Source organism: Aphelocoma coerulescens, chromosome 2 (assembly GCF_041296385.1).
Source record: "Aphelocoma coerulescens isolate FSJ_1873_10779 chromosome 2, UR_Acoe_1.0, whole genome shotgun sequence".
In the NCBI taxonomy this organism is placed as follows: domain Eukaryota; kingdom Metazoa; phylum Chordata; class Aves; order Passeriformes; family Corvidae; genus Aphelocoma; species Aphelocoma coerulescens.
In genome coordinates this window covers 116,465,459-116,491,048 of record NC_091015.1, presented here as the reverse complement: position 1 = coordinate 116,491,048, position 25,590 = coordinate 116,465,459, and the positions used below count along the sequence as shown (strand labels likewise).

Sequence of the window (25,590 nt, the reverse complement as noted above, 5' to 3'; positions counted from 1 at the left end):
CGTGGACTAGCTAACACTTCCAAAGTGACTGTACACTGAGGATCACACTGCTTTAGAGACAGACAAAATTCTTCCAAAACAGATGCCAAAACTGACACAGCAACCATTCTGAAGTGTACTCTCGCTGTCGCCTCGCTTAAACCTACCACAGGGCAGCTATCAGCATACTTGCCATTCAATATATGTATTTGCAGCTCTTTCGTGATACATTCAAAAAGTACCTCTGCACAGCCAAGAGGACATGTGAATGTTATTTCTTTTTCCACAAAGCATTTACTATGTTCTTCGAAATGTTAACCCACCTTACTAAACTGTACAAACATTTTTTCACTTTTATTGACACTCTTTCCAGACCATGAAATGACTTGAGTTTTAATCTACTTTTTTTTTTTTTTATGCTGAAGGGAAAAGACTAATTTAATAAGCTTCACACACAGAGGTATTTCAAAAACATATTTTCCAAAGCTCTTGAAGTTGCAAGGGGGAAAGGAAAATAGTGTATTACAAAGAAGAGGTTATTGTTGAGATAAATACAGTTCTGTTTGCTAGGCTGATATTAGTTTGTTGGGGGTTTTGATTCCAAGATATGCCTAGAGACCATGGCTCTAGGTCTAGAGACCAGCTTTCATGCAGGAAAGGCTCCATGCTACTTGCATTGAGGGTAGAAAGGTTATATGGTCTGATTATCTTTTCCTAGGGGAAAAAAAAAAAAGATTATTAAAATAAAACTCTGAACAGATGATTTCATTCTCAGCATAATACTCTTTACCCACATATGATGCATTGCCCACTTCTCATGGTGTGTGAAAGCAGAAGGTGGAGCACCTAACAGGGCTGGCAGCTCACTGGGACACTAGCAAGGGTTGTAGCATCCAGTCTGGTGCTACATAAAAGGAAAGTGTAGGCAGCAATTTGGTCACTTCATTTTGCCATATAATTTACAGAACCGATTTTCCATACTGTGCCTAGGGGGAAATAAAAGGCCCCAACACTCCTGAACATGTCTGTGGGCCTAACTGCAGAAGCTGATGAAACATCATCATTGTGAGCAGCATGCCCAGCTGAACAAGCTGGCTGGTGGAGCAGGGCTGGGGACCAGGTGCATGGCAGCCTCTGCTTTCAGCAGCTATGCATCCCATGAGAAGGTTCCCCCAAGGCTGTGTGCTCTCAGGGAAACAGGATGTCCATCCAATACAACCTCACAGTGGCCGCTTTTGTGCAAAACCAGAGTAGCTGGGGAGGTCCTTCTTTCACAGGAGACCATGGAAGAGTAGTGGGGCACCACTCTTGATGAGGATGCTCCTGTTAAATGCTCCAAACTCTGAAAAAAAAAAAGTTTCAGAAGTGTGGGATGTGGTGATCCTGCTGATAGAAACTTGCATCAGCTGAGAATTCCACCCTGTATTTTTCTGGGGAGGGGTTAACTCGGGGACAACGTGCCGCGAATGCTCCTTCCAAATTCACTAACGAATTTGAACATGTGCTTGAGTAACACAGCTTTGCTCTGAGGAAGTGGATTTGACTGTCTGCAGACTCTTGGGTTTCATGGTTCATGAAATTGGTTCTCATAGCAAAATATTAAGGATCTCATACAGATTATACAGGTTATACAGATTAGGAAAATGGCACACAGCATTAGCTAGCGGTTGCTTCATACTTAAAAGGAAAAAAAACCACCCAGCAGTTCAGACAGCTGTATGGTAAGCCTATAGGGAATCTAATCACTTGAAGACCAGACTGGTCAGATTGACCAAAATAATAACTTCAGTCTATACTAAAAAACAAATTCCAAGTACAATTAAGGAAACAAAGATTTTGTTCTTGACAAAACAGTCCTATCAATGCTGAAACCTGCAGCCCCTTTGTTTTTCCCCCCACCCTTTGGGCTGAGCATTTGGGCATTACTAGTCCTCAAACTGACAGCAGCAAGTGATCTTTATAATAAGAAGAAAGACTGCCCCAGAGTAGCTACCTATCAAATGTTTCTGCTAAAGAGTCTGTGCCAAAGCGATCAGCACTGGTGAGGCCAGAGCAGGAGCGCTGGATCCATTTCTGGGCTCTGCAGCATAAGAGAGAAATAAACACACTGGAGGGTCCAGCAAAGTGCCACAGAGATGAAGGGACTGGAGCATCTCTCCTTTGAAGGAAGGCTGAGAGAGCTGGAGCTCCTCAGCCTGGAGAAGACTCAACAGAGGAATCTGATCAGTGTCTATAAACACCTGAGTGGATGGTGCCAGGAAGATGGAGCCAGGCTCTTTCCAGTGATCCCCAGTGACAGGACCAGAGGCAACAGGCACAACCTGAAACACAGGAGGTTCCCTCTGAACAGCAGGAAACACTTTTCTACTGTTAGGGTGACTGAGCACTGACCCAGGTTGTGGGTTTTCCAGCCGCTTGTGGAGTTTCAAAAGCCATTGGGACATAGTGCTGGACAACTGGCTCTGAGCATCCTGCTTGAGCAGGGAGGTCAGACCACAAGACCTCTAGAGGTCATACCCAAAATTTTTAGAATAGTCTTGGTTTTTGGTCCTGTGCAAATTTTCACATATTGCTAAAGTTTTGTATCAAATTTCAGCCAGTGACTACTGAAGTACCAGTTGTAGGAATCATAACCCAGATGAGCATTCAGTTTGGGTGTAAAAACAGGGAAACTTTTGTCTTTCAGTCATCTTAACTTTAATTGATGCATGTTGTACAGAGAAAGAAAGAAAGAAAGAAAGAAAGAAAGAAAGAAAGAAAGAAAGAAAGAAAGAAAGAAAGAAAGAAAGAAAGAAAGAAAGAAAGAAAGAAAGAAAGAAAGAAAGAAAGAAAGAAAGAAAGAAAGAAAGAAAGAAAGAAAGAAAAGAAAGAAAGAAAAGAAAGAAAGAAAGAACCCAAGAGCCAATTCTTTTACATCTATATACTTTGTTGATTTGTCTTGTTTCATTAATATCCATAGCTTCAAGTGTCATGACAGAAGATTAAACGAAATATATATTCAACAATGTTATATTTGTATTTTACCAGAAAAATTCCTTGCCAATGTCTAGCCAAGGCAGTACACACCATCCACAAGATGTGTCTTGATGGATAGTAGAAAACATCACACGTTCTAGGAAAGAAATGGAGTTCTATGTGTAGTGCCTGCATCAAACTGAATCCTGTGTCAAATATGAAGAAAACAGTATTTTCTAACGACTGCTTTACTGACTGCTTTACATTTTTAAGGCCAGACTCTTTTAAAAAGAATTGCTATAACTGAAACTATCCCATAAATTTGAGCTATTTCTGGAACTGTAAACAAAGCTAAAACTTTCCCACTGTCATAAAAAGGAAGTTAGTTTTTTGGGGTTTTTTAACATAATAGCTGAAAGTTTCTTCTGCAGCCTGGGACAGGTATTTTAAATACTGTTTCTTCCTGTAATGAATTAAGAATTCCATTTTAAATCTGCTGCATATATATTTTTTAGCACATTTTCACCCAGTGTTTTCCTTGTTTGAAATCTCTTATACTCCCAAGTACAGACATTAGGCCACACAGTCATCTTTTCTCCCTTCATTGGTTTAGACCTGTTGTGGATAGCTTGGGGTCCATTTTTGCCCAGGAGTATGTTCTTAGCAGTTTTTAAACGCCAGACCTGTGTGTGAAATGTAAAAACCCCAACACACTTGGACAGCTTGGGCTCTCTTACCAAACATTAATGTTCATAGAAGTAGAAGAAGTTTTATTTCTTCCCAAGGGGGACATCACCACAAATACACAGAAAAATATACACAAATATGAGACCATAATGTACTCAAACATAAAAGCATAATGACAACTTTAACTCTTTAGCTGGTGAGTGCTGCTAACATTTGGTTATAAGCACATTACTTGGGAGATATGTATCATATTGTTGCAGTGATTCCTGTAGTCTTTGCAATTAGTTTGAGTATTTGCAGCAGTTGGACCAACCAAGAGATGGAGAGGAAGTGAAGAGCTAGCAGGCTCTTCACTCTTAGGTGAAGAAAAGAAAGGAGTAGAAAAAATATAGATAGATAGATAGATAGATAGATACATAGATAGATACATAGATAGATACATAGATATATATACCTATATATAGGTATATCAGTATCATATAAACTGATTTACAGAAGTTCTTAAAAGTTTTGTATAACTGAATATTTTGAAATGTTACTTATATCGAATTCTTTGATAAAAATCAAGGTAGACCTGTATGACACTAAAACTGAAACTGTGTTTATATTCTGTTGCTCGGTAGCAAAAAATAATGGAATTGGTCTAAGACACCAAATACAATTAATATAGAGACTGATTTTTTTAAATAGCGACTGGAACAATTTGTTAAACCTGAATTTTGAAACTATTATTTTTTAAAATTAAGGGAGAAATAAGCATTTGTAATCTCTGTAAAAAGTACCTTTTGTGATGCACTGTCTCATTTTTTACAAAGTCAAAAGTGATAATACTGTACAAGCTCTGCATATCATATTAGTTCTAGTTCTACAAAATCTGCTGATTTTCTTCTAAGGCTTCTTTAATTAGTTCCTGGGACTCAAAGACTAGGCAAAGACTTTTTTTAGTAGCAAATAAAACAATTTAGAGGTTTAATGGACTGTCACTTGGAAGGAAAATTATCTGAATGAAGGCAGCAGGTTTCACTGTAACCATTCCACTTTCAGCTCTTCCCATTACCCTAACCTTCTGTGCTGCAGTTAAAATAAATTAACAAGAATGTGAACACAGCTAAAGTGAGAATTTAACCTGGCAAGGTTCAGGGCTGTGTAAAGTAAATTTTATTAAAAAGTCCTGTTAAGACAGACAGAAGTAATTTGGTTCCATCCTCCCCTTGTATTCAACTGGGTCTGAACAGCAGCCATTCAATTTGCATAGGAGCTTATATTACCAATAAATAGAACAAAACCTGGCATTAACTGCAGTTGGAAACTTGACTTCCTTGCCTGTGAAGGGAATGGGCATTTGTTCTCTACTTAAAATACATGGTAGTAATATAGGAAATATTCCTCTTTTATTCTTGCAAGCAGGGCATGAGAACTAGTGAAGAAAATTTCCGTGTTTACCTTTTCTTTTCAGAAATCAAATGAGATGTGTGAAATTTAGCAAGAGAATGTTAAAGCTTCATTGTAAATTCAGTATATTTTTAGAGATGTGCTATCTGCTTTAAATACTTTCTAATTTGGATCTGAGCAAACAAAATCTGCCAGCTGAGATAAATACCTATGTAGGATGGAGAAGATTTTGGCTGGGATATATGCAATCAAGCATATTAAAAACCTTTAATAAAGCACTGAAAATCTTTGCAGTGCTTTATCAACACATAATAAAACACAATTTTAGGATTCAATTTTCATTTCGGTTTCACAGAGCAGAATTAAAAAATATTCCTCCCTTGAAAAATGTTGAATTTGGACATGGATACTACCCACTGTGACTGTCTTCCCCCACAAAATGCAGTGGGATATGGAAGTCCCCAGTGAGGGCTGAGCAGGTAGAGCCCACATGGGCATCTCTGTGCCTGCAGCAAACACTGCCCCAAAAACTGAGAAAGTGGTTCAAGTGCCTTGTCATGGGTGTTCAGAGTTCACTGGATTTCCCACACGGTGTCCTCCTCAGTGGCCTTTCCAGCAGAGTATGGGATTCCTGCATGTCAGGACCATGTCATGTCCTCCTCCATGGTGCAGATAATTTGGGTACCATCAGGCACCTGAAAGGACTCTGCCCATCTGAGCTTAGGCAGCTGAATCTCATCCCAAGCCCCCTCTGCATTCATAGGACTGAGTACCAAAATTTCTTCAAATAGCTAGGCCTCACTATAAAAAATTTTGTGGTGGCACAAAATGCATTATGTCACACCATACCACAAATTGTAAGGATGTTCTGACAGCTATTTCTAAACCCACTGTGGAAAACTCTCACTAAATTTGCATATTTTAAAGCTGGTTTTATTAAACTCCAAAGCTCTCTCCTTGGCTTTACTGTAACCATTGTAGCTCATGTTAAAGGCTGTATATTTGGCTACAGAAAAAGACTTAAAGAATGATCAGAACACATTAAACATTATGGTCTAACAGTGCTTCCTTTCTCTTGGGCTAAGTGGTTTTGGGAATCTTATCAGGTCACTGCAGGAGGATGGCTTCTCTAAGGCTTAAAGACTTGTGTTACAGGTAGGGGAGACAAAGAGTGGCAGCATTATATACTCCCATCCATGCAGCCAAATCAACCTGCTGTGCCTAGGGGTAACCAGTGACCCTCCTTTTTCCTTCTTCTCCCAGCAGAGCCCACCTTCCTTGGGCAGTACCTCACTTTCTAAATCACAGCCCTGTTGGGGTGGGGATCCCCACTCCTCTCCGGTCTCTGCTCTCGGGGTCATTCCAACTCTTCTGTGGTTGCCTAGGGCAAAAGAGCCCTCCAAAAGCAGAACTTGCCTGCTCTCAGCTACATACCACAGAGCGAAGAAAAGTGGAGTCAGCTTCCTCAAGACCTCCCTTCTGGTTCAATGAATCTTGCCCCGCTGTGAATCACCTCGTATTCTTCCCTCAGGCACCTAGCCTCAAAGGAGGTCAGAGTCCAGCCTTTGCTCCTGCATTAATCCTTTGCTTGGGCTGGCTGGAAGCAGCTCTTTTCCCAGTGAGTGGCTTTAAATCATCTTCCTCGGTCCTTGGATTTCATTGCGGTCAGCATGTGTCTAGAATGAAGAATTGCAGCATCCCAGTTATAAGCACCCCGGGCTTTTATTAGCTGTGGTCCTAACAGCCTAATTCCGTGGTTTAATCATTAGATAGGTCTTCCTGTTAGAGATCAAACTTCAGTCTTAGGTCAAGTTAACATTGTTTGTTTAATAAGTGTTCCCCCATACCAAACTGTGTACTGTCAGAACATTGGTAATCACCCACCACACTGCTTGCCTTTTGCACCTCTTGAATAAATTACCTTCAGATAATATCATAGTCAAGAAATGTTTTTTTCCATTAGCTAAGATAAAAACTCACATACTAGAAACTACAAGTCATCTGTAAGATGTAACAAATACCTGAATGAAATTTGTCTCTCTTGTGAATGAAACTAGTCTCATTCATCTCAGAAGCAGTGTTGTGGTAGCAACACTATGAGACTTGTAAAAAGTTTTACATAATTATGATAGTCTTCCACTCTATTTTTTGGAGGAATACCAGAGCTCAATGGTGGCAACATTTACTGCAATCCTTTTCTTCTATGTGAGTTTGGGGCACATGGAGGTTCTGTTTTGGGTACAAGAGCCACACATAGAAACCAAGCATTCTTATTTTCTGAAATGTCTGAAGTAGGGATAGAGGAATGATACTGTGGGACAGTATAGACAGCAACAATTCAGCCACCTGTTATACAAAGACCAGATTTTCAAAAGATATTTGAAGTGACCTAGCAGTGTTGGAAAAACTCTGTCCTTACAGAGTTCAGTCTTAGACTCTTAGCGGCCAATATTCCTCACAATAGGAGGGAGATTTGCCAAGGAATTTTGGATCAGGTCTTTTCACTTATTCTAGGCTTTGAAATGTGTTTTGAAACCCATGGAGGAAAAAATAGGGAGAAATTAAAACTGTGACTCAGAGCCATCCCTAGAAGGTGTAAATTAAAGGGTTAGAAGACATCTCACTTTTAAATAGTGTTCACATTCAATAGAGAAAAGCACCCCTTGATGTTGCACTGACTTTTTGATTTAAAGCTCAGTAATTAAAAGCAGCTATTTTTGAAATGGATGTTTGTTAATCCAAGATGCTGTTACTTTGCATTTCATTCCAGGCAGCACTTTTGTAAGTTTGCTCATAAAAAAACACCCAAAAGGACTAGTTTTAGACCAAAAATATCCTGTGAATATTTATCTACTGGATTTAAGACGTGATGAACTTAAGAAGGTTAGGAAAATGCCAGCAAAAGTCCACCAGTGCTTTCTAGCATTGCAACTGATGCGATATAAATTGGAAATGAATTTCTTTCTGAAGAGAGGGCTTGCATTAGAAATAGCACACTCTCATTTTGGCTCCAGAGGGAGAGGGGGAAAAAAGTTGTGATTCTGCCATGTTGGATCCCTCTATGGCTGATCATCCCAGGGGAAGGAACGGGATACTCTGCATCCTCTGGAGGAATAAAATCCCTAGGCATTAATTTTTTATCCAATTGGATCAATATGAATGGTCATTAAGTTTAGATTTTAGACACGGTGGTGTTCTTTTGTCAACCAAAGAATGCAGTGACAGCTTGATATTTCAGATAATCTGTGGAAAAGCAGCATGAATAGACTTAGTACAGATTACCTGCCTTTAACTTTTAGCTCCAGGATCTATTCTGTGCAGCTAAAGTTGGGTGAGATTATGAGTTCTGATTACGGGATTTTAAAAGAAGACTTGATCCCTGTCTGTTGAGAATGCTTTAATGTATCTGTTTAGTCTTAATTCCAATTTTTTTTCCACTTGCTTTACTCCACTTATTGGTAAGTTCAATTTTCCTCTATTCTCATTCCTGTTGAATTGAGCTCTAATATTCTGAAGCCTTCTTATTCTAGAAAGAAGCTTGAGAACGAGAGTATGTCTTTATTTCTAGTAAAATTCAAGTTTCCAGGCACCTAGCTAATGCGTCTTGCTCATAAGTTCATGTTACACCTGCCTTTAGATCTAGAGTCTGAAGAAAATTTCCACCTTCTCTGAACACATCAGCAAAGCAGTTTTTAGAGATCTGTTTTCACTGAGTGTGGAGCACAGAATAGTTTCTAACCAAGGGTCTTCAGACAGTAAGAAGTTTCCTTCCATGGAAGAGGTCTGGAAACACACATAACCCTAGATTTTCTTAGTCGCATGGCTGTATTTGCAGTTTTTTATTCCTGAGTTTGTTGTAGACTGCTGAGAAGTTACGGAATGTGAGACAACAAGGGCTGCATTGTTCTCTCTGTCTGAACCTAAAGACTGTGCCTAAGATGGCACAGGACATTGCCCCAGAGCAGGTCCCTCAGCCCTTTTTGGTTTGCCAGTGAAGAATCAAAACTTGCCAGGCTTGTAAATTCAAAGTCTTCCTGGGAGATACCTCTGTGACCAGAGGATAGCAGGCTGGAACTTAAGTGATATTACTCTGCAAGTATGTTTGCCAAACCCAACATGAATGTAGAAACATCATTACATTTGGTCTGAGAACTTCAGTAACCAAGCAGGACTTCATCCAGAAAAGTTCATACAGATTGAGTATTTCCCTTTTGGTGAGTTCATATTTTGTCAATCTTTGACAAATATCTTAACTCATTTGTCAATACAAATGAGAAAAATGTAAGTTCAGAAGCATGTCACCACCTTCTGCTTTGTCATCAACTGTGATAAGGTTAATCTTGAATATTTTTGAATTTATTTGGTAAAGAAGAAAAATGACATCTGTTTTGTAACCTCACATCTTCCTACACTTTCTGACAGCATGCAGCATTTTCCCTGAACTGTAAGATTTGCTCATGAAAGCTGAGCTAATCAGAGATGGCTATCCAAAGTTCAGTCAATAAATAGCTTGACTTTCTATCTTGTAACAGTATAAAGGGATCAATAAGAACTATGAAAATTATTTCTCCATTTCCTTCTGCTTCCAGTTAAGCTAGCCATGAAGGACAAACTACTTCCCTTCTACCAGCTTTTAGTCCTTCGCTGTTACGCTGCACCTATTCAGGGCATAGAAAGAACTGCAATGTAAATACTAGCCCCTGAACATTGGCATTTCAGTAATACATTCCTAAACAATACCTGTTTATAGCGTTTGCATATTTACTAGCAGAAATCAGAATGTTTAATTCTACAAATCAGAATGTTTAATTAAAAAATATATCATTTCAGTATTTAAAATGCACATGGATATTTTTTTGTCACTGTTCGTGCATAACTGGCTCAGTTATGAATGTTTAGACCAAATCTCTGCCCTGAAAAATTAAGATCACTAGTAAGAGCAAGCTTTTGTTTTGAAAACAAGTACATAATTTCTACCTTAACAACATATAGCACAGCTTCAGTAATGTCAGCCCACATGAAGCTTGTGAAACATCCATTATGTCAGATTACTTTCTGGGAAAGGCTTTAATAAATGACTGTACTGGAACAGTGAGGAAGTGTCCAGTTTGAATTGAATATCAATGTGGAGATTAAGCATTGACCAATGTGAAATGAAGGGTATTTCTGAGGCAAAACAGAAAAAGCAAAGGCCAAAAAGAAACACAGTTACATGCCTAATAGAGATTGCAGAGAGAAAAAAGGCAAGAAAGATCCAGGAGAACCATGTCAGTTTTAAGTGTTTACATAAACACCAGTTATCTGCAAAACCAGTGGCTTTTATGTTGGGATTTTTTTTAAGGGTTAGTGAAAGTGAGTGTGTATTTTGGATCTGTATCTCACCTGCAATTAGGGTTATTTGTGGCCAGACTTTTAATGCAATTTTAATCAGAGGACTAAGACACAAGCCATAATCTGGAAGAACATATTTAATACTCATAAAGAGTTAAAAGTATTTTAATTGTCAGGATGACTGAAATTCCAGGAAGGACTGTAGGGAAATAAGCCAAAGTAATCTTGGAACAATTCTCTTTGAATATTCATTGAGGACAAAGAAGGTCTGGGAACAGGAAAAGTTCAGAATGCATCTCTGAAAAAGAAATTTGTGGAACAAACCAGAAACCTTAAGACTCAGGAAGAACAAGTTAAAAGTGTCAAGAAATGATGGGGCCTTTTTGGTCTTGGTTATTTGCCCTCAGTGTTGAAGAGGTCTGTTATTGCAACTAAACATGATGTTAGCTAAAAATTTGGAGTAGTGGGTAATAAAGTGCCACAATCCAATATTTCTGTTAATAAATTCCATCTCAGAGTAGGAACAAATGACAATTTGGGGCACCTTGAAAAAGGCACCTCAAAATGTGCACCTCTGAAAACAAGAGGTAACTGCCCGAAATTCATAAAATTAATTTCAATGCATGAAACTGCATGGGAACAAGAGAGGAAATGTAAAAGCCCACAGAGTAGGAGCCATGCAGCCAAATACCACTACTACAGAAGCTGACCTAGCTCATACAGCTGATCATTAAAAGCATACATGCTGATGTTGTGATGTTACTTTAACAAAAAACAAACTAACTTTTTGTATCTTGCAACATAAGCATGTAGTGCCTAGGATCAGTCGTCAGGGCCCAGTGTCCAGTTTTGGACACCACAAAGTGCAGACAGAAATGCAAGGATGTTATGATCCGGTTTAAACTTGGAAAAGCAAGGAAAGCTAGGTCTCTGTGCAGAAACCGGAAAGAACTTAGAAGGTTCAAAATATTCCCAGAAACGAGATTAAAACCAAATGAGGTTAGGTGTTGATGCCAAAAAATGGATGTATTTTATTTATTAGTAGAGAGGCAAAGAGAAAGGAAGAGGAAAGAAAGAGAGAAAGAAATGGAGAAAAGTGTGCGTGAGGGGTGGGGGAACAGGGAGAGGTGACAGGGGTTAGGTGGAAGCAAATCACCCATCCGAGGGTCCCAATGACGTCTCGTTGCTCCCCTCCATCCGGTCTGCTGGTGCGGAGGGTCCCCCGTCAGCTCTGTGGCCACGCCGCCGCACGCTGAGCCACGCCTAAGAGTACAGAGTCCCGAGGATTAATGTACGCTGTGGGCCGGCTGGGGACACCCACGTGTCGCCCCTTGCAGGGGCCAGCTTGACACACTGTCCCTTGCAACCCTGAGGGTCTGCTGCATCATCTCTGGTGCTCTAGTGCAGGGTCTGGGCACCCCTTTGAGGGGGGCCCCTGTGATGGGCCATGTCACCCCTCCTGCTGTGGATAAGCTTCCCCCCCTTCCCCGGTGAGGACCCCTCAGTTGGGCTCCTCTGCACAGTGGAGGATGGGCAGTCACTGCACCGCTGACCTCAGGCTTTTCCCAGATACCCAGAGCCTCTCCTCCCTCCACCTTTTGGTGTGAGGGTCTGTGTGAGCCCGGCAGCTGATAGCCCTGGGGCTGTGGTCTCCACCTTGGAGATGTTAAGCCAGTGCTTTGTGGATGTCCCCAGCCCTGAGTTGTTACTTTATCTTATCTTCATCATCGAGCCCTGTAAGGCCTCAGTCAGGGCCCCATCCAGGTTGTGGTAGTCTTCTCTGCAGCTTCTGTAATACAGTTTTAAAAGTCCTTCATGAAAATGTTTGAGTCATAAATTATAATATTTCAGTCTCTGACAAAGGAGAGAAAAGATACCCAGCCAGAATTAGTTTAAAACACCTGATGTCAAAAGGATGCAGGGATTAGACGTAGCTGAGAAAGACAAGAGAGGAAAGACTATCATAACATGTAAAGGTTTTGCTGTATAGATGTTCATCAGCAAATATTCTGCATGCTTTACTGAACTATGACAGGAAATTATAAGCCCTGATGTTCAGCATTTTCCAAGGAAGGAGTCTGCTCAGACCCCCTGGGCAGCTTGTTCCAGAGTTTAACCACTGGGGTTTACAAAGGCTGCAGCATGTTCTGTTGCTCTATCACTATGTACTACTAAATCTATCCCCATCTCCACAGTAATCACCCTCATGGGTGGTTGTAGACAACAATTTAATCTCTTTACCCTTTGCTTTTTAAGATTGAAAAATCCACTTCCTTCTTGTCTCTTATGTCTTGTCCTCCAGACATCTTTGTGACATTCTCCAGCATGTCCATGTATTTCTTTGTACTGGGGAGACCAAAACTGGTCACAGCTCTCCAGATGTGGTCTCACAAGTGCCGAGAGGAAAGGAAGAAGCACATGCTCCCCCAATGCATGCGTGCAGATGGTTCCCATTGCCATAAACACATGTGGCTGACTCACATTAAGCTTGTCTGTCAGGATTTCCAGGTCCCATCCAGCAGAGCTGCTCCACAGCCAGTCAGCCCCAAAGCATGTGATGGATTATCTCATCCCAGATACAGGACTCCATGCTTGTTTTATTGAGCATAATGAGGTTGCTGTCAGTCCACTGCTGTAGCTTGCAGAGGGTCCTCAGCTTAAGAGTCCTGCCTTTCAGTCCTTCAGCTATTCCACCCCAAATTTTCTACTGCCCACCAATTTGCTAAAAGCACACCCCATCCTCTTATCCAAGATAACCAATAAAGATACAGTGTGATACCTGAGAAATACTACTTGTACATGGCTGCCAGGCCTTTCAATGATTGACTACTACTGTGTTAGTCAAGAAAGCCGAGCCAATTTTTTGTCTACTTTGTAGTGAAATCCTCACAGTTTGCCCAGTTTGCCTCCAAGTTTACTATGGAAGAACCTGTCAGAGTAAAAACATGCAACATCCTCTGTTCTCCCTTCATTGACAGAGCCCCAAAATTTTGCTGCAGAATGCAATCAGATCAATCAGGTTCCATTTGCTCATGATAAATCTGTGTTAGTTGTTTCCAAAGACTTTCTGTCCTTCATGTACTTGGGAAGGGCTTCTGTGAGGACTTGCTTCATAAGGTTCCTACTTACTGACGTGAGGCTGACCAGGCTATAGTTGTTTCTTCTTCTTCTTCTTTTTTTTTTTTTTGAAAATGGGAATAAGATTCTTCTTTTCCCAGTAATGAGAAACCTTTCCTGAACACCAAAAGCAATTTTACATTACATGGACCAGCTCCTTCAGCTCCATCCTTGAATTCAAATCTCCTCTATCACAGTGGGGATATGTATGTTCATTTCCTCTCCCTCACTTTTCAAAATGCTGCTACTAAGAACAGAAACTGTGAGGTCTGAGATGAAATCTTGCTAATAAAGAGTGATGAGAAGAGGACCTTGATATTCAAACCCTTGTCAATGTCCTTTGCCACTAGTTTGTCTGCTCCTAGACAGCAGTAAGTAGCATATTCCTTGGTATTCCTTTTGCTGCCAAAGTACTTACAGAAGGTTGTCTTCTTAGCCTTCACATCTATGCAAATCCAGCTGTGTTTGGCTTTCCAAGCTTTCTCCCTGAAATAATTCTGGGTGATAACTGTACATTGCCTGTGGATAGTCTGTCCCTGCCTCCAACTCTTGTGCTTGAGCTCACTGGGAGTTACGCACTCAGCCGAGCTGGCATCCTGACACATGTTCATTTTGTTGAGCACTGAAACAGAGCGTCCTTACCCTTTAAGAAGGTTGCTTAGGAAAGTCAACCAGCTCTTTTAAGTTCCTCTGCCTTTCAGAGCAGTATCCCTTGTGGCTATGAGACGTTTTTCAGGCACTCAGCTTTGCTCAGATGCTGTACTTGATCAAATCCAGCAGCAATGGGGAAGTCCACACCCAGCTTGGGTGACTGTAACCAGGCTGGATGGAAACCACCGTTGACACTTGCTTGGAGCTTCTTTGAAACAAACATTAAGTTACACAGGCCTGTCTTTGGCCATGTTGAGACAGGAAAAGCAATTCAAGCTTTAGCAGGAAACATGGAAGGGACACTCCAGGAAATCCAACATACATCCAATGAAGCCAGATGAACATTTTCTAAGATTCTCCCTGCTGGTCTTCATCTTAATGGAAAATCCCCAAATAAATGCTTCCCAAACTAGTTTAACATCTACTTGCCATCAATGAGTTTGATTTGCTCCTGTCTGCTGAAGAAAGACTTGCAATCTGCACGTTATGGTACACAGTGTGACGAGCAATATTAAGTGCACCCTTTTGTATGGTATAGTCAACCTGGTAAAAATAGAAACAGACCAAAGCCTAAGGAAGGGTTTCTTATTCTCCTACCATCAGATGAGGCTCTTCAGACCCATAATTTAAATGTTTGTCTCATTGTAGAGGTGCTAAAAAATGTGTCAAAAGACTTCAGCTAGTTAGTCTGCAATTTAGCTTGAAAAGTTTGTTTCTTCCCATTCTTCCTAGTTTTTGAATAAAGAGATAAGGGAAAATGCCTGCTTGCCATGGTAGGTACACGAGCTATAATTTGCAATGAAATATCATGAACTGTGCCATACTACAGAAGCTTTAATTAGAGTAATTAAAACACATTGTAACTTACCAGTGATTTTGCATTCAGTATATTTTAAACAGCTGAGCCCTGAAAAAAATGCAGTGATTTGCTCACTACCACATATCAATGGGTTCCTGCAGCTGTGGAATCACACTCAAATTGAGCTTGCACAGGCAGCCAAATTATTCTTTAGGAACTGGAGAAAATCAGAGAATGATCTTCCTAGGGACAGACCATTAAAGAAAAAATTAACTATTAGATTTCCTATGTGATTTTTGGCTCTTTGTACCTGGATGGCAGACTTCAAGGATCTTTTCTATTAGATATATATATATACATACACAAATAAATGAAGGTTTACCTCTAGTTAGCCAAAACAAAGAAATATGCTCCAAGAGAATATGTTATTAAGAGTACTGTGAGCACGGACTCACAGTAGAAAGGAAAAGATACCAGGTATTACTGGCTGGAAGTTTTAGACCAGCTGCTTGTTAAAGAATAATCTCACAAGACTAATTAAGAGATGAATATGCTTTTGAGTGAAGGAATGAGGGCTAGAAAATTTTTTCTTAACTGCTTCTTGGCAATTCCATTAGCTTTGTATACATCCCCAGGGTATTTTTTTGTGTATGCCCTTACCACTTCCAGAAGCTAGAAAATGTTAAAACTTTTCTGTCATTCCTTGCACAGATGCTTAAATCAAGACCAGCTATGGGTAGGAGACACTTAATTCGATTACTCTTTTACACATCCTGCACAAGCGCTTGGTGGAAAAATACGTAGGAGATTCAGTATCAACATCACCATCCCTGCAACGTGTCTCCATAGGGCACATTGCATTGGCTGGCTCATGCTGTGCCCCTGGTGCAGCTCTAAGTCCAGGTTTGTGCCCAAACACTCATGTTCTACACACAGAAATCCCTAAGCTTAGGCCACGAAGCACATCCTGCCCTGTGTCTGCTGGTGGAGAAGTGATCAAGCCTGTCCCCGGAGCAGAGCAGTACTGGTGAGTCACAGCTAACTGCACATCTGCCATCAGTTGTTTCTGCAGGCCCAGTGTGGGGACTGAGATGAGTGGTTGGGGGTCACCTAAGTAAATGTGCTGACATCATCCTAGCCAGAACCCATCAGAGGCCGATTTGGACAGAAAAATGCCGGCTCAGGCACCAGATGAGCAAAAACTTGAAGATTTCCTTTGAGGAGGGACCAGTCTGTAAACAGAAGATTTTTACACTTCAAAGTTTAGTACGGTTAACATCCCTGAGATTAAATGTACACCACAGCATCTGTAAATGGTAGAGAAGGGTATCAAATCTTTAAAGGTCATGCAATCTCCACACAAAAGCAAGGGATTCCTATCAAAACAGTCTCTCTAGGCAAGGATTGTTCTGATATTTTCAAGATAGCACAACAAAACAGATAATCATAATAGTTTTCTGGAGGACACCCTACATAGTTAATTTAAACTAAAGCACAGAGAGATAGAAGCACTTTATTCCAACACTGTTCCTTTTTTTCAAAACTACCTTTCTGAAAATGTAATTGAGTCAGCTGTTGAAGTGACAGCATTCACAACAGGGAAAGGATGAGTCTTCAGTGAGTGATTAAAATCTGGAGCAACCCATTTAGATAACCATAAAAATATTTTATTACAGATCAAGTTCAAAATCAAGAATATGTTTGTCATAGGACAAAAGAAGAAGAAAAAAATAAAAAGAACAATTCATACAAGCCTTTGGAATATGTTCCTTCTTTCTTGGGAGTGTTTGAAAATTGTAGGCTATTTCTGATACAGAAACTTGTCACAGGACATCACTGCCTCTCACTGCCCACCAGGCTGTCCTTTCTTGCCTCTTGAAACTGTGAGTGCCTTCTGCCCATGCAGCAGGCACCAAATTTCATTAGTATGCTCCTACAGGAGACCAATTAGCAGGGCTGTGACTGAACTAGGGACACACATGAACCTTTGCTTGCTTTGAATTTTCATTTGTCTACAAAGTCAACAAAAAAATAATAATAGTCAAACTTCACAAAGCAATAATACTAAAGAAAATACCTACCTGAGTAACCCTTGATAGCACTCACTGGAAGTGATGCTTCTCACTTGCACAATAAGCCATTACAGCTACAGCCCAGGGTGGTCAGGGTCCCCCACTCTGCCCCAACAGGGAAGCAGGGGAGGATGCCCTGGTTTAGGGCAGTGGTAGGGATAAGGTCATGCCAGCCACACTCCAAACAGCAGGAGCTTCATCTCAGGTCCAGCAATGAGGTTTCCTTCCATGAGGAGCTACTAACACAAGATTAATGTCACCATGGAGGGTGAACATTAGTCTTGTAGTAGTAGATCCTCACATGCTGTGCTGAACATTACATGGGTCATCCAGTTCTTATCCCTTGTCTCTGGCAAGGAGTAGGGTGCTGAGGGATGGTGGTGCAGACTCCTCCACAACAGGAGGGAAAGCCAGTGAAGGGATCAGGACAAAAAGAAAACAACCCAGCTGTGACCACATAAATCAGCTGGGCCCACAAATACAGATAAATTCTGTCAGTAGCTGGACTTCCTTAGGAAAAGAAAATAGCCTTGTTTTCTGGATATATGTGTAAGAAGATTTCAGTATCTTCCTGTTTTACTGGTCAATTCATCTTTCAGCTGACCCATAGCCAAGGTCAAATAAAATGTTTTTTATAAAATACTTGTCAGCACCGTGTAAAGACATTGGTTATTGTGACCCAATGACATGCAGCCTAATTTTTTATGATTAAAAAAAAATCCAGATGCACTAACATACTAGGGAGAGAGTTATCAATAGAGATTTTAGTACAGGACTCAGTAGTGTCTGCATTGTAATGGGCATTCTCTCTTTGAAGCATGAGTCAAGAAAATTACATTTGGTAGTACCAGCAAGTTGTGCAATGCCTACTTTAGCTTTCTTGGCTTCTCAAAGGTCAGACCATTCTTCTAAGAATTGTTATCTAAACACTCAGTGTTCATCCAATCATATTGCTTGCTTAGGGGCACATATTTAATACTAGTCAATTTATTAATTTGAAAATGCTGGAAATGCCTCAGCTCAAATCAGTTGGATCCTTTCCTTTAAAAGCAACATGCTAAAGAACCCACATTGCCTGCAAAGCTTTAACACACACACCTTAACTTAACTTCATCTCTAAATGCCACCAAGAGCATCTTCTCAGCCAATTTCAAAGCACATGCAGAGCAACAACAAAACAGAAAGAAAACTTTTATACAAGTAGGTCACAACCAGCCCTAGTCATTTATTCATTAACAATTACCTGAGAGTGTCCAAGATCCTCAGGTGTTCTGTGTGAGAAAACAGGCCAAATCAGTAAATCTATTGAGGAAATATTTGGTATTTCTGCTGTATCAATGTTTGCCCTTCCAATGTTTGCTGCCTTCCCAATTCTATCCTATAAGTAGTAATATGTAGTAGTTCAGCTTCAGTTTAAATTACTTTATTCACCACAGGTGCAGCTGGGGTCACACTTATGAGAAAGCCTCAGTCATGTGAATTGGATTTAGTATAAAAACCCATCCCAGCACTGTCTGTTTTCTGTCTATAGGTAGTGAAAGTTTTAGTCAGAAGATTTATGTCTAGTGTCATAGTTATTGCTGACCAAAGCACTTCAAAGGGCTTCTATGTAAGCTGTTGGTATTGTTAGCAGCTGGTAGGTAAATTAATAGATGGTTGAATTTTACTTTATAACTCTTTTCATGATTATGGGGGTGCAATTTGAAGAGCTGTATTTGGTTAAGCAAATGTGCTGTGCACAGAGAAACGGCAAGTTATGGCTTCTGCTGATGTGCTTGAAAGTAGTTAAGCATAATAGGACTTTGTGGGCTGGGAGAGAGGAGAGGGGATGGTGTGGTTTGAGGTAATTTGATATTAGTGAGGGTAAAAATGTACCTATTATAGGCAGAAAAATCTAATTGCTCAGCATGTTTGCATTGTGGCTTTTTATGATGGTTCTGTGTTGTACCTTATGACCCTGCTTGTACTTCTAAGGAGACCTCCCTTTGAAAAGTGCTCCTTGAGCTATAAAACTTATTGTAGTGCTGTCCATTAGTGCTGGCTTATATAGCAGGAGGCAGCAGTCTGCTATAATTTGAGTTATGAATTGTTTATGCATATCCTATTTTAAATCTCTGTTCTCAGGGGTTTTTTTTGGCTGTGTCTATTTGTGATGTTAAAGTGATTGGAAAACTGAAGAGGAGCAAAACCCAAGTCTGTTTGAACTGCATCTATACCCCCTTCCTTAGCAGGGGGGAAATGATTATAAAAACTACTTATTTTCCCTTTTATTTGATTTCTTTTTTAATTTTATTTAACTGATGGCTGCCTTTGGAGCAAACTGGCCTGAGGCATCAAATTGTCAGTTAATGTATGCTTGTAGAAACCTGACCCTCTAAGATATAGCTATTTAGTGTGCTGAGATATTCCGTTGTTGCCCTTAATAGGCCTTCAAAGACATGCAGCTTGAATAAAAAACCTAAATCTAAGGATGTTACTAAGTGTCTATAGGCCTAATCAGCTGCCACCAATGGGACTAGTTAGTGACAAAAATGTCCCACTTTTTTGTAACTTGTGTGTATTATTTTTGCTTATGCTTTAGCATTTGCTGTCATGATGCTCTTCAGAGAAACAGGACAGCAAAGTTTCTCTCAGCCTTAAGCCTGTCCTTTGGGTCTGGCATGTGATTTTGATAATGGCTTGAACACGAACTTGGTGTTTGTTGGAACAATGCCAGGTCAGTAGCTTTGAAGTGTAAATCTTCTGTTTTGTTTGCCCAAGAAGTGCAGATGAGCCCTGGTAATGCAGGTCTACCTTGCCCTGGGAGTACTTGGTAGTATGCCTGAGGGACGGGAGCCTGAGCGGAGAGTTTTTCATCACCTCTGGAGGGATGTCTCGTGGCTCTACAACACTGCTGAGGGGCTGGAGAGCTCTGCTTGGGTAAGGTGCAATGCGAAGGGGTGATCCCTTTGCCCTTGTCTCCAGCTGACCACTGACTGCTTGTTCTGTCTCGCTGCCCCAGGAGCCTGTCTGTGGCTGTTGTTCCTTTTCACATATGGAATAACTGTCTTAAATCCAATTTGCCTCTCTTCCACTTAGCTATGCAGTAAGTCTGCTGTGACTTTCTTTAGGCTTTCTAACTGCTTTAATAAGAGCATGGCCTTGGGAGATATCTTAATCTGGCAAGCCAAAAGGGGGATATTCTGAGGGGAAAAATTGCTTCCTTAAGATGCTTGCTCTGATCTGCAGAGTGGATTTGTGGGTCCTCTGCAGACTGCTAACAGGGATAAGTCCTTGCTGTTCTCTGTTAGATAATCTTTTCTTGCTTTTGGGATCCTTCTAGTGCTGAAAGGAATTTATGGATATGCACTGTGAAGGGTATCCACAGTTAAGGAAAGAGCTATCTGATTTATATTCTTATGCTGACACATATCATACGTGTCTGTATAAGTAAAATGCATGTTTAGGTTACAAAAATGTATGTATATACACACACAGTGTGTGTGTATATATATGTATACAAGCTGTAACTAAAGATTCTTGTTGCCATAGTGTTTAATTCTAAAAAAACCAGCCCTCTCCCAACCCAGAGCGTTTTTTTTCAGAGCTCCTTTATTAATCATTAGCTTTTGTGGTGTTCTTTATTCCTTTTATTGATGTTGCATGTAATGGTGTCAGTCTGCCTCGAGATGTTGAGACAGACTATCAAAAGATAAATTTTCTGTAAGACTTAATTCAGAGAGATATATTATTCCTGCAGCTCTCTTCCATGTTTCCAAATATGATCTCATGAATTTAAATAGATCAACTACAGTTGATGTCTCCTCTTGATCTATTTGAATTGCTTCTGAAGCTACTGATCATATGCTTTTGTCTCCTTCATGCTGGTGGCACAGCTGTCTGCTCATTCAAGGCCCAACTTTTGAGGTTCTGGATTTATTCTATGCCTCTAAACAGGCTCTAAAACTGCTAGCTCTTATAAGTAATCAGTAATAGCTCATTCTTGGCAAGAATTTAATCCACACCAGGGTTTTGATGCAATGGTTCAATTACTCTTTCTCTTAGATGTGATAGTCAGATGCAAAAGGAATAAAGGAGATGGGACAGTTTCCATAACTCTTAATGATATTGTGCCTTACTCTGCAATTAATAGTATTTATAGCCTTATGTACTCTCTTTTCTGCCTCCTCCTTGATATAGAAAGGTGAATTACTGCTTCCTAAAAATCCATAATAAAGACAAAATAACTCCTGAAAATACCTTCTTTATAGTTCATTTGAGCAGTTAATTAAGTATAGCGTGGTTTCTCTTTTCAGTGACTGAATGAAATTCAAACAGTTTCTGAAGAAAGTGTGAGCCTATATGTATGAAGGTGCATTCCACAAATATATTACAATTACTCATCTTGTAGCGTTAGGTAATATTTTCTTTTCCTGTGAATGCTTCTGAGTAATAGCCTTGTTAGAACTTCTACAGAAACAAGCCTGACATTTCAAAAATCCCCATTTATTTTTTTCCCTGGAGTATCTCAGGTAGCAAGTGCTCTGCATTCTCTTTTCTGCTCCTGCCATCCTCTTGTATGTTTGCATCGTATTTGAAGTGGAGATAAGTGACCTGCAAAAAAGCTGCCTCTTCTTTGGGCATCTCTGACCTGCCTGAAAGTGCACAAGAGCACTTCAGCCACAGGAAATTTCAGTATCTGAGATGTTTATGCCATGTTAATTTTGCTTGAATATGAGGGTAGTAAGTGCTTACAATAATTCTGACATGCTGCACAAGCACAGCATGTAAGAAATGTTTGCATAATACGTACCTAGAGCTGTTGTTCCTCCCCTAGAGGATCCAAGCAAATTAAGATTTCATCATGGAAAAGTTATCTTTCAGGATTGCCATTTCTTTGAAGACCTAACAATCACAAAATATATCAAGCCAGTTAATTTGTTCCTGCTGTACTCAAGTGCCTCTGTGTGTCTTAATAGCTTCTCAGTGGATGCTTAAGGAATTCTGTCTGTGTCCAACAAGCAGAGAGCTCTCAACAAGTTATGGCTGATAATTACACATGAGTTTAGTTAATAGGGTTAATAGGCTGCAGTGAGAGGTCGTCTTTTTGCTGTCACATTGGGGAATTCATTGTCAAAGATAAGTTACCTGGGCTGTCCCAATGTGTTGATTTAAAAAAAAAAAAAGGTTGAGGGATGGAAAGGAGAAAAGCTCTGCATTTACTGACCTGCAGCAGATCCCATTAAGCAGGATAACTAAGTACAGAATTGAACTCTGTCCAAAATAATGTTTGATCCTATAACTTGTAACACTGGGTAGATTGTGTGGTTTAACAAAACTTTGTGAAGTAGCAGGTTGACTTTGTGCAGCAAACTTTCATATCCTTGTGGCAGGTTCTTGGGGGGCAGTTGGAGGGAACCTTCTGCCCTGTGCTGCTGCAAGCTCTCTGACCCATCCCAAGACTACTGGTGCAGATGCTGTGGGTAGTCACTTCCTGGTATATATGGAGGTATCATTACAGCCCAATCCATCCTGCTAAAGAGAAATCAGGACAAAATAGGTTTGCTTTTTTTTTTTTTTAAATTACTGGTCTAAGTACAGCTTTCATAGTGATAGCTGGCAGTAGGTTGCTCTTGGCTCTTTTGTTGTCATTGAAGGAAATGACTTTTATTTGTCCCCCAGGCAAAAGGGCATAAGCACCACAAAGAAGGTTTGGTAGAAGTATATTACAGTATGTGTTTTGTGGCATAAAAGCAGTAGTTCTTGACTCTCTCCATTTGGCATATTGCAGTAATGCAGGTGAAAATGTCCTGTTACCCACCCCTGCACACACCTTTCCCACCCCACCAAAAAACCCTAAGGAAAAAATCCTCCATCCCCCTCAAAAAAAAAAAAAAAAAAAACAAACAAAACAACAAAAACACCACCACCAAAACCAAACAAACAAAAAAAAACCCCACAAACACAACAAAGCAAAAAAAACCCCAAACCAACACCAAAAAATCCCCCAAAACCCTTAAAACAAATCCTAAACCAAGCCAGATTAAAACATAGGGAAATTTTTGATAACTTCATAAGTATCGTCTTACTACAGTGCATATAGGAAGATGCTTCACAATAACAATTTTCCTTATATCCAACAGTTATTTTTCAATTTGAGAAGAAAATTTCTTGATGGCAGTCAAGTATCAGTAACACTTTTTGCTCTGCTCATTTCCCAGCACACAAAGGCAGTGTATAAATATAAGTTGGCAATTCATACTTGCATGATGCTGTAATAGTAATGTGTTGTGTGATTTCACTACAGTCCAGTGTGTTGTCACTATGGCTGGCTTAAATACAAAATTCAGATGAGCAATGTGGGATTATTGTACTGTACAGGGCTATGTCTATAATGGAATGTGCTTCTTTGGAGAATGCTGGAAAGAGCCTCTCCTCTGGTGCTGGAGTATTAGATACTGTCTTTGTGTCTAAATGTGGTGAGCATATGAATGTGAAATGTAAGAGGAGATTTGCCAACTGCTGATATCTTTCTGATTTCTCTGCCTCCATATGTCTTTCCACTGGCTGCCTCTTACGTCACAGTTTCCATCCCCCTGCTCAGATGCTTTTTAATCATTTTTGGAAGAAGGATCTGTGTTCATCTGACAGAAGGCATGCATAATGTGAGCTACTCATTGAAATAGAAGCAGTTTCTTGGACCGTACATAGATACTGATTTTCCTGAGCTCTCCTTGGAGGGTACAGGTAGGGAGGCTGGGGAAAAAACAAAACAAAGCACATTACCTTTTCATGTCTGACTAGATATGCAGTCCCTCAGTGCAGGGTGAACTGCAAGAGGAGCGTGACTTCACAGAAGTGTGTTTACATGGCAGAAAAAATCATCCCAGTTGTGACTCAGTGGTTCATTCTGTTTACATACACCAGTAAACAAGCTCATTTTTATTTAGCATGCTTAAAAATTTCCTAAGGAGGTGTGTGTGTGTAATAGAGGTTCTTATTGAAAAATATTCATGTTTGCAGTCAGGTACATATTATGTTTCTTGAACAAAAGAAAGGGAAGCTCAGTTTCAAACAGTTCAGTAAAGAAGTGGAAGATATTTCTTTGCGAATTAACCAAGCTAAAACTCTTGTTTAAATAGGAAAAGTGTAATTTTCACAATAATGTGAATTCTGCATAACCAAAATAAATAACTTTCCAACTAATGTTTCTCTTTATACGATAGGTACAAACCAGACCTTATGTATAGTATCAAAACCAGTGGCTTACTGGTTTCTTGGAAAGTTTTCAGTCTAACAACTGAGTTCAAGATTAAAATAATTTCTTTATTTAAAGAGCAGATTATTTTTTTAGGATATTTGCACCTTTGTTTCCCTAAAATGACCTCCAGTTTCCAAGCAAGTAAAAAGAAATAAGTTGAGGTGATTTTTTTTTTTTTTTTTTTTTTTTTTTTTTTTTTTTTTTTTTTTTTTTTTTGTGTGTGGTTTTGAGAGATGCTTTCTCTGGTCCTCCAGGTATTCTGCTCTGGAGAGGAACTGGACATTTAGGAGCTCTGTGCCTGCCTCTAGCCCTGCTTGCAGCCTAGGCTGTCGTGGGTGAAGGAGGACTGGATACTCTGTGCTGGTCAGATATTCTCTTGCAGCACTTTCTGCACAGCTGACAGATACCCTGGCTATACTGTGTTCTGCCTGTACCCTTTGAGCCTAAAGAATGCCTTTCCTAGACTGAGTCCTTTCACTCTTCTTGTCTGAGTAGTGTTTGTGTAATTGTCTCATTAGCGAGGCTTCAGGCAGGTGTGAACTAAGGAGCTGACAGTGAGTGGCTTGGATGCTCAGGCTTAGAAATTTATATAAAGTAAAACTTGTGAGGGCTTAGCTGTTCAGATACAGTATTCTCTCTCTCTCCGAGGTTCGATACTCAGTCACTTAAGATGGAGACTTGTATGCTTTGAGAATAAATTTTTTAAAGGAACAAATAATCCATATTTGCTTTTCTAAGTGGATATGAGGTACTTAGAAGAGTCATTAATTTATTGAGTAAATCCTTTAGACTGCAGACAGTCACTGTGGCTGGATACTGCAGGACACCATCATAAGCAGAGGCTGAGGTGATGTAATGCACTGTATTTCGGATTAAAGATTATCTCCTTAATTGATAGCTGGAAAGCAGACACTTAAACTATTCTGACTTGTGAAATATTGCTTAGATAATGGAATCTGTGTAAGTGCAATGAGAAATTGTGATAGAGTAAAGGGGCAATACCTGGGCTATGCTGTCACAAACCCACAGCTGCAGGCTTTGTAAATCTGATAGCGTTAAACCCTGCCTTTGCACACAAAAAGTGTTTTCAAATAAAGGCAGAAGCACTTGTGCAAGAGATGTCCCTGCTGTGTGATGTTCACTTGGTCTGTGGGTGCTTCAGAAGTGCTCCTGCCAAAGGGTGACGGGAGTGGCAGGTCTGGCTGAACTGGTGGCATCTCAGGGTGTCCAGGTGTGGAGGACTTTACCTGAAGATTCTGCCTGAGTGAGGGGTCACAAGAACAGGTCTTTTTTTCAAATCAGTCTTGAGTTTAGCCCTCCCACCTGTCAGTTTAATGGGGGCCTTGGTGCTGCCTTTGTGAAGGAGT

At 40.2% G+C, this 25,590-nt stretch overlaps 1 protein-coding gene and 1 long non-coding RNA gene across 7 annotated transcripts in view; one reads left to right on the top strand and one right to left on the bottom strand.

The window, feature by feature from the left end:
- Nucleotides 1–350: 350 nt before the first annotated feature.
- On the bottom strand, nt 351–18,350 carry LOC138105003 (uncharacterized). Its single transcript, XR_011148350.1, has 3 exons — nt 18,227–18,350; nt 11,501–14,655; nt 351–693 (listed from the first exon to the last, which is right to left on the bottom strand). It is a non-coding gene; the product is annotated as an uncharacterized lncRNA (long non-coding RNA).
- A 169-nt stretch (nt 18,351–18,519) lies between these two features.
- The window catches only part of LOC138105002 (mediator of RNA polymerase II transcription subunit 15-like), a 35,779-nt gene continuing 28,708 nt past the window's right edge, over nt 18,520–25,590 (top strand). For 3 of the 6 annotated variants that reach the window (XM_069004483.1, XM_069004480.1, XM_069004485.1), the window contains exon 1: nt 18,520–18,619. The gene's annotated coding sequence lies outside the window, so the exon portion shown is untranslated. Of the gene's footprint in view, nt 18,620–19,743; nt 19,903–25,590 lie in introns of all 6 variants that reach the window. The other 3 variants (XM_069004484.1, XM_069004481.1, XM_069004482.1) reach the window with 2 other exon arrangements.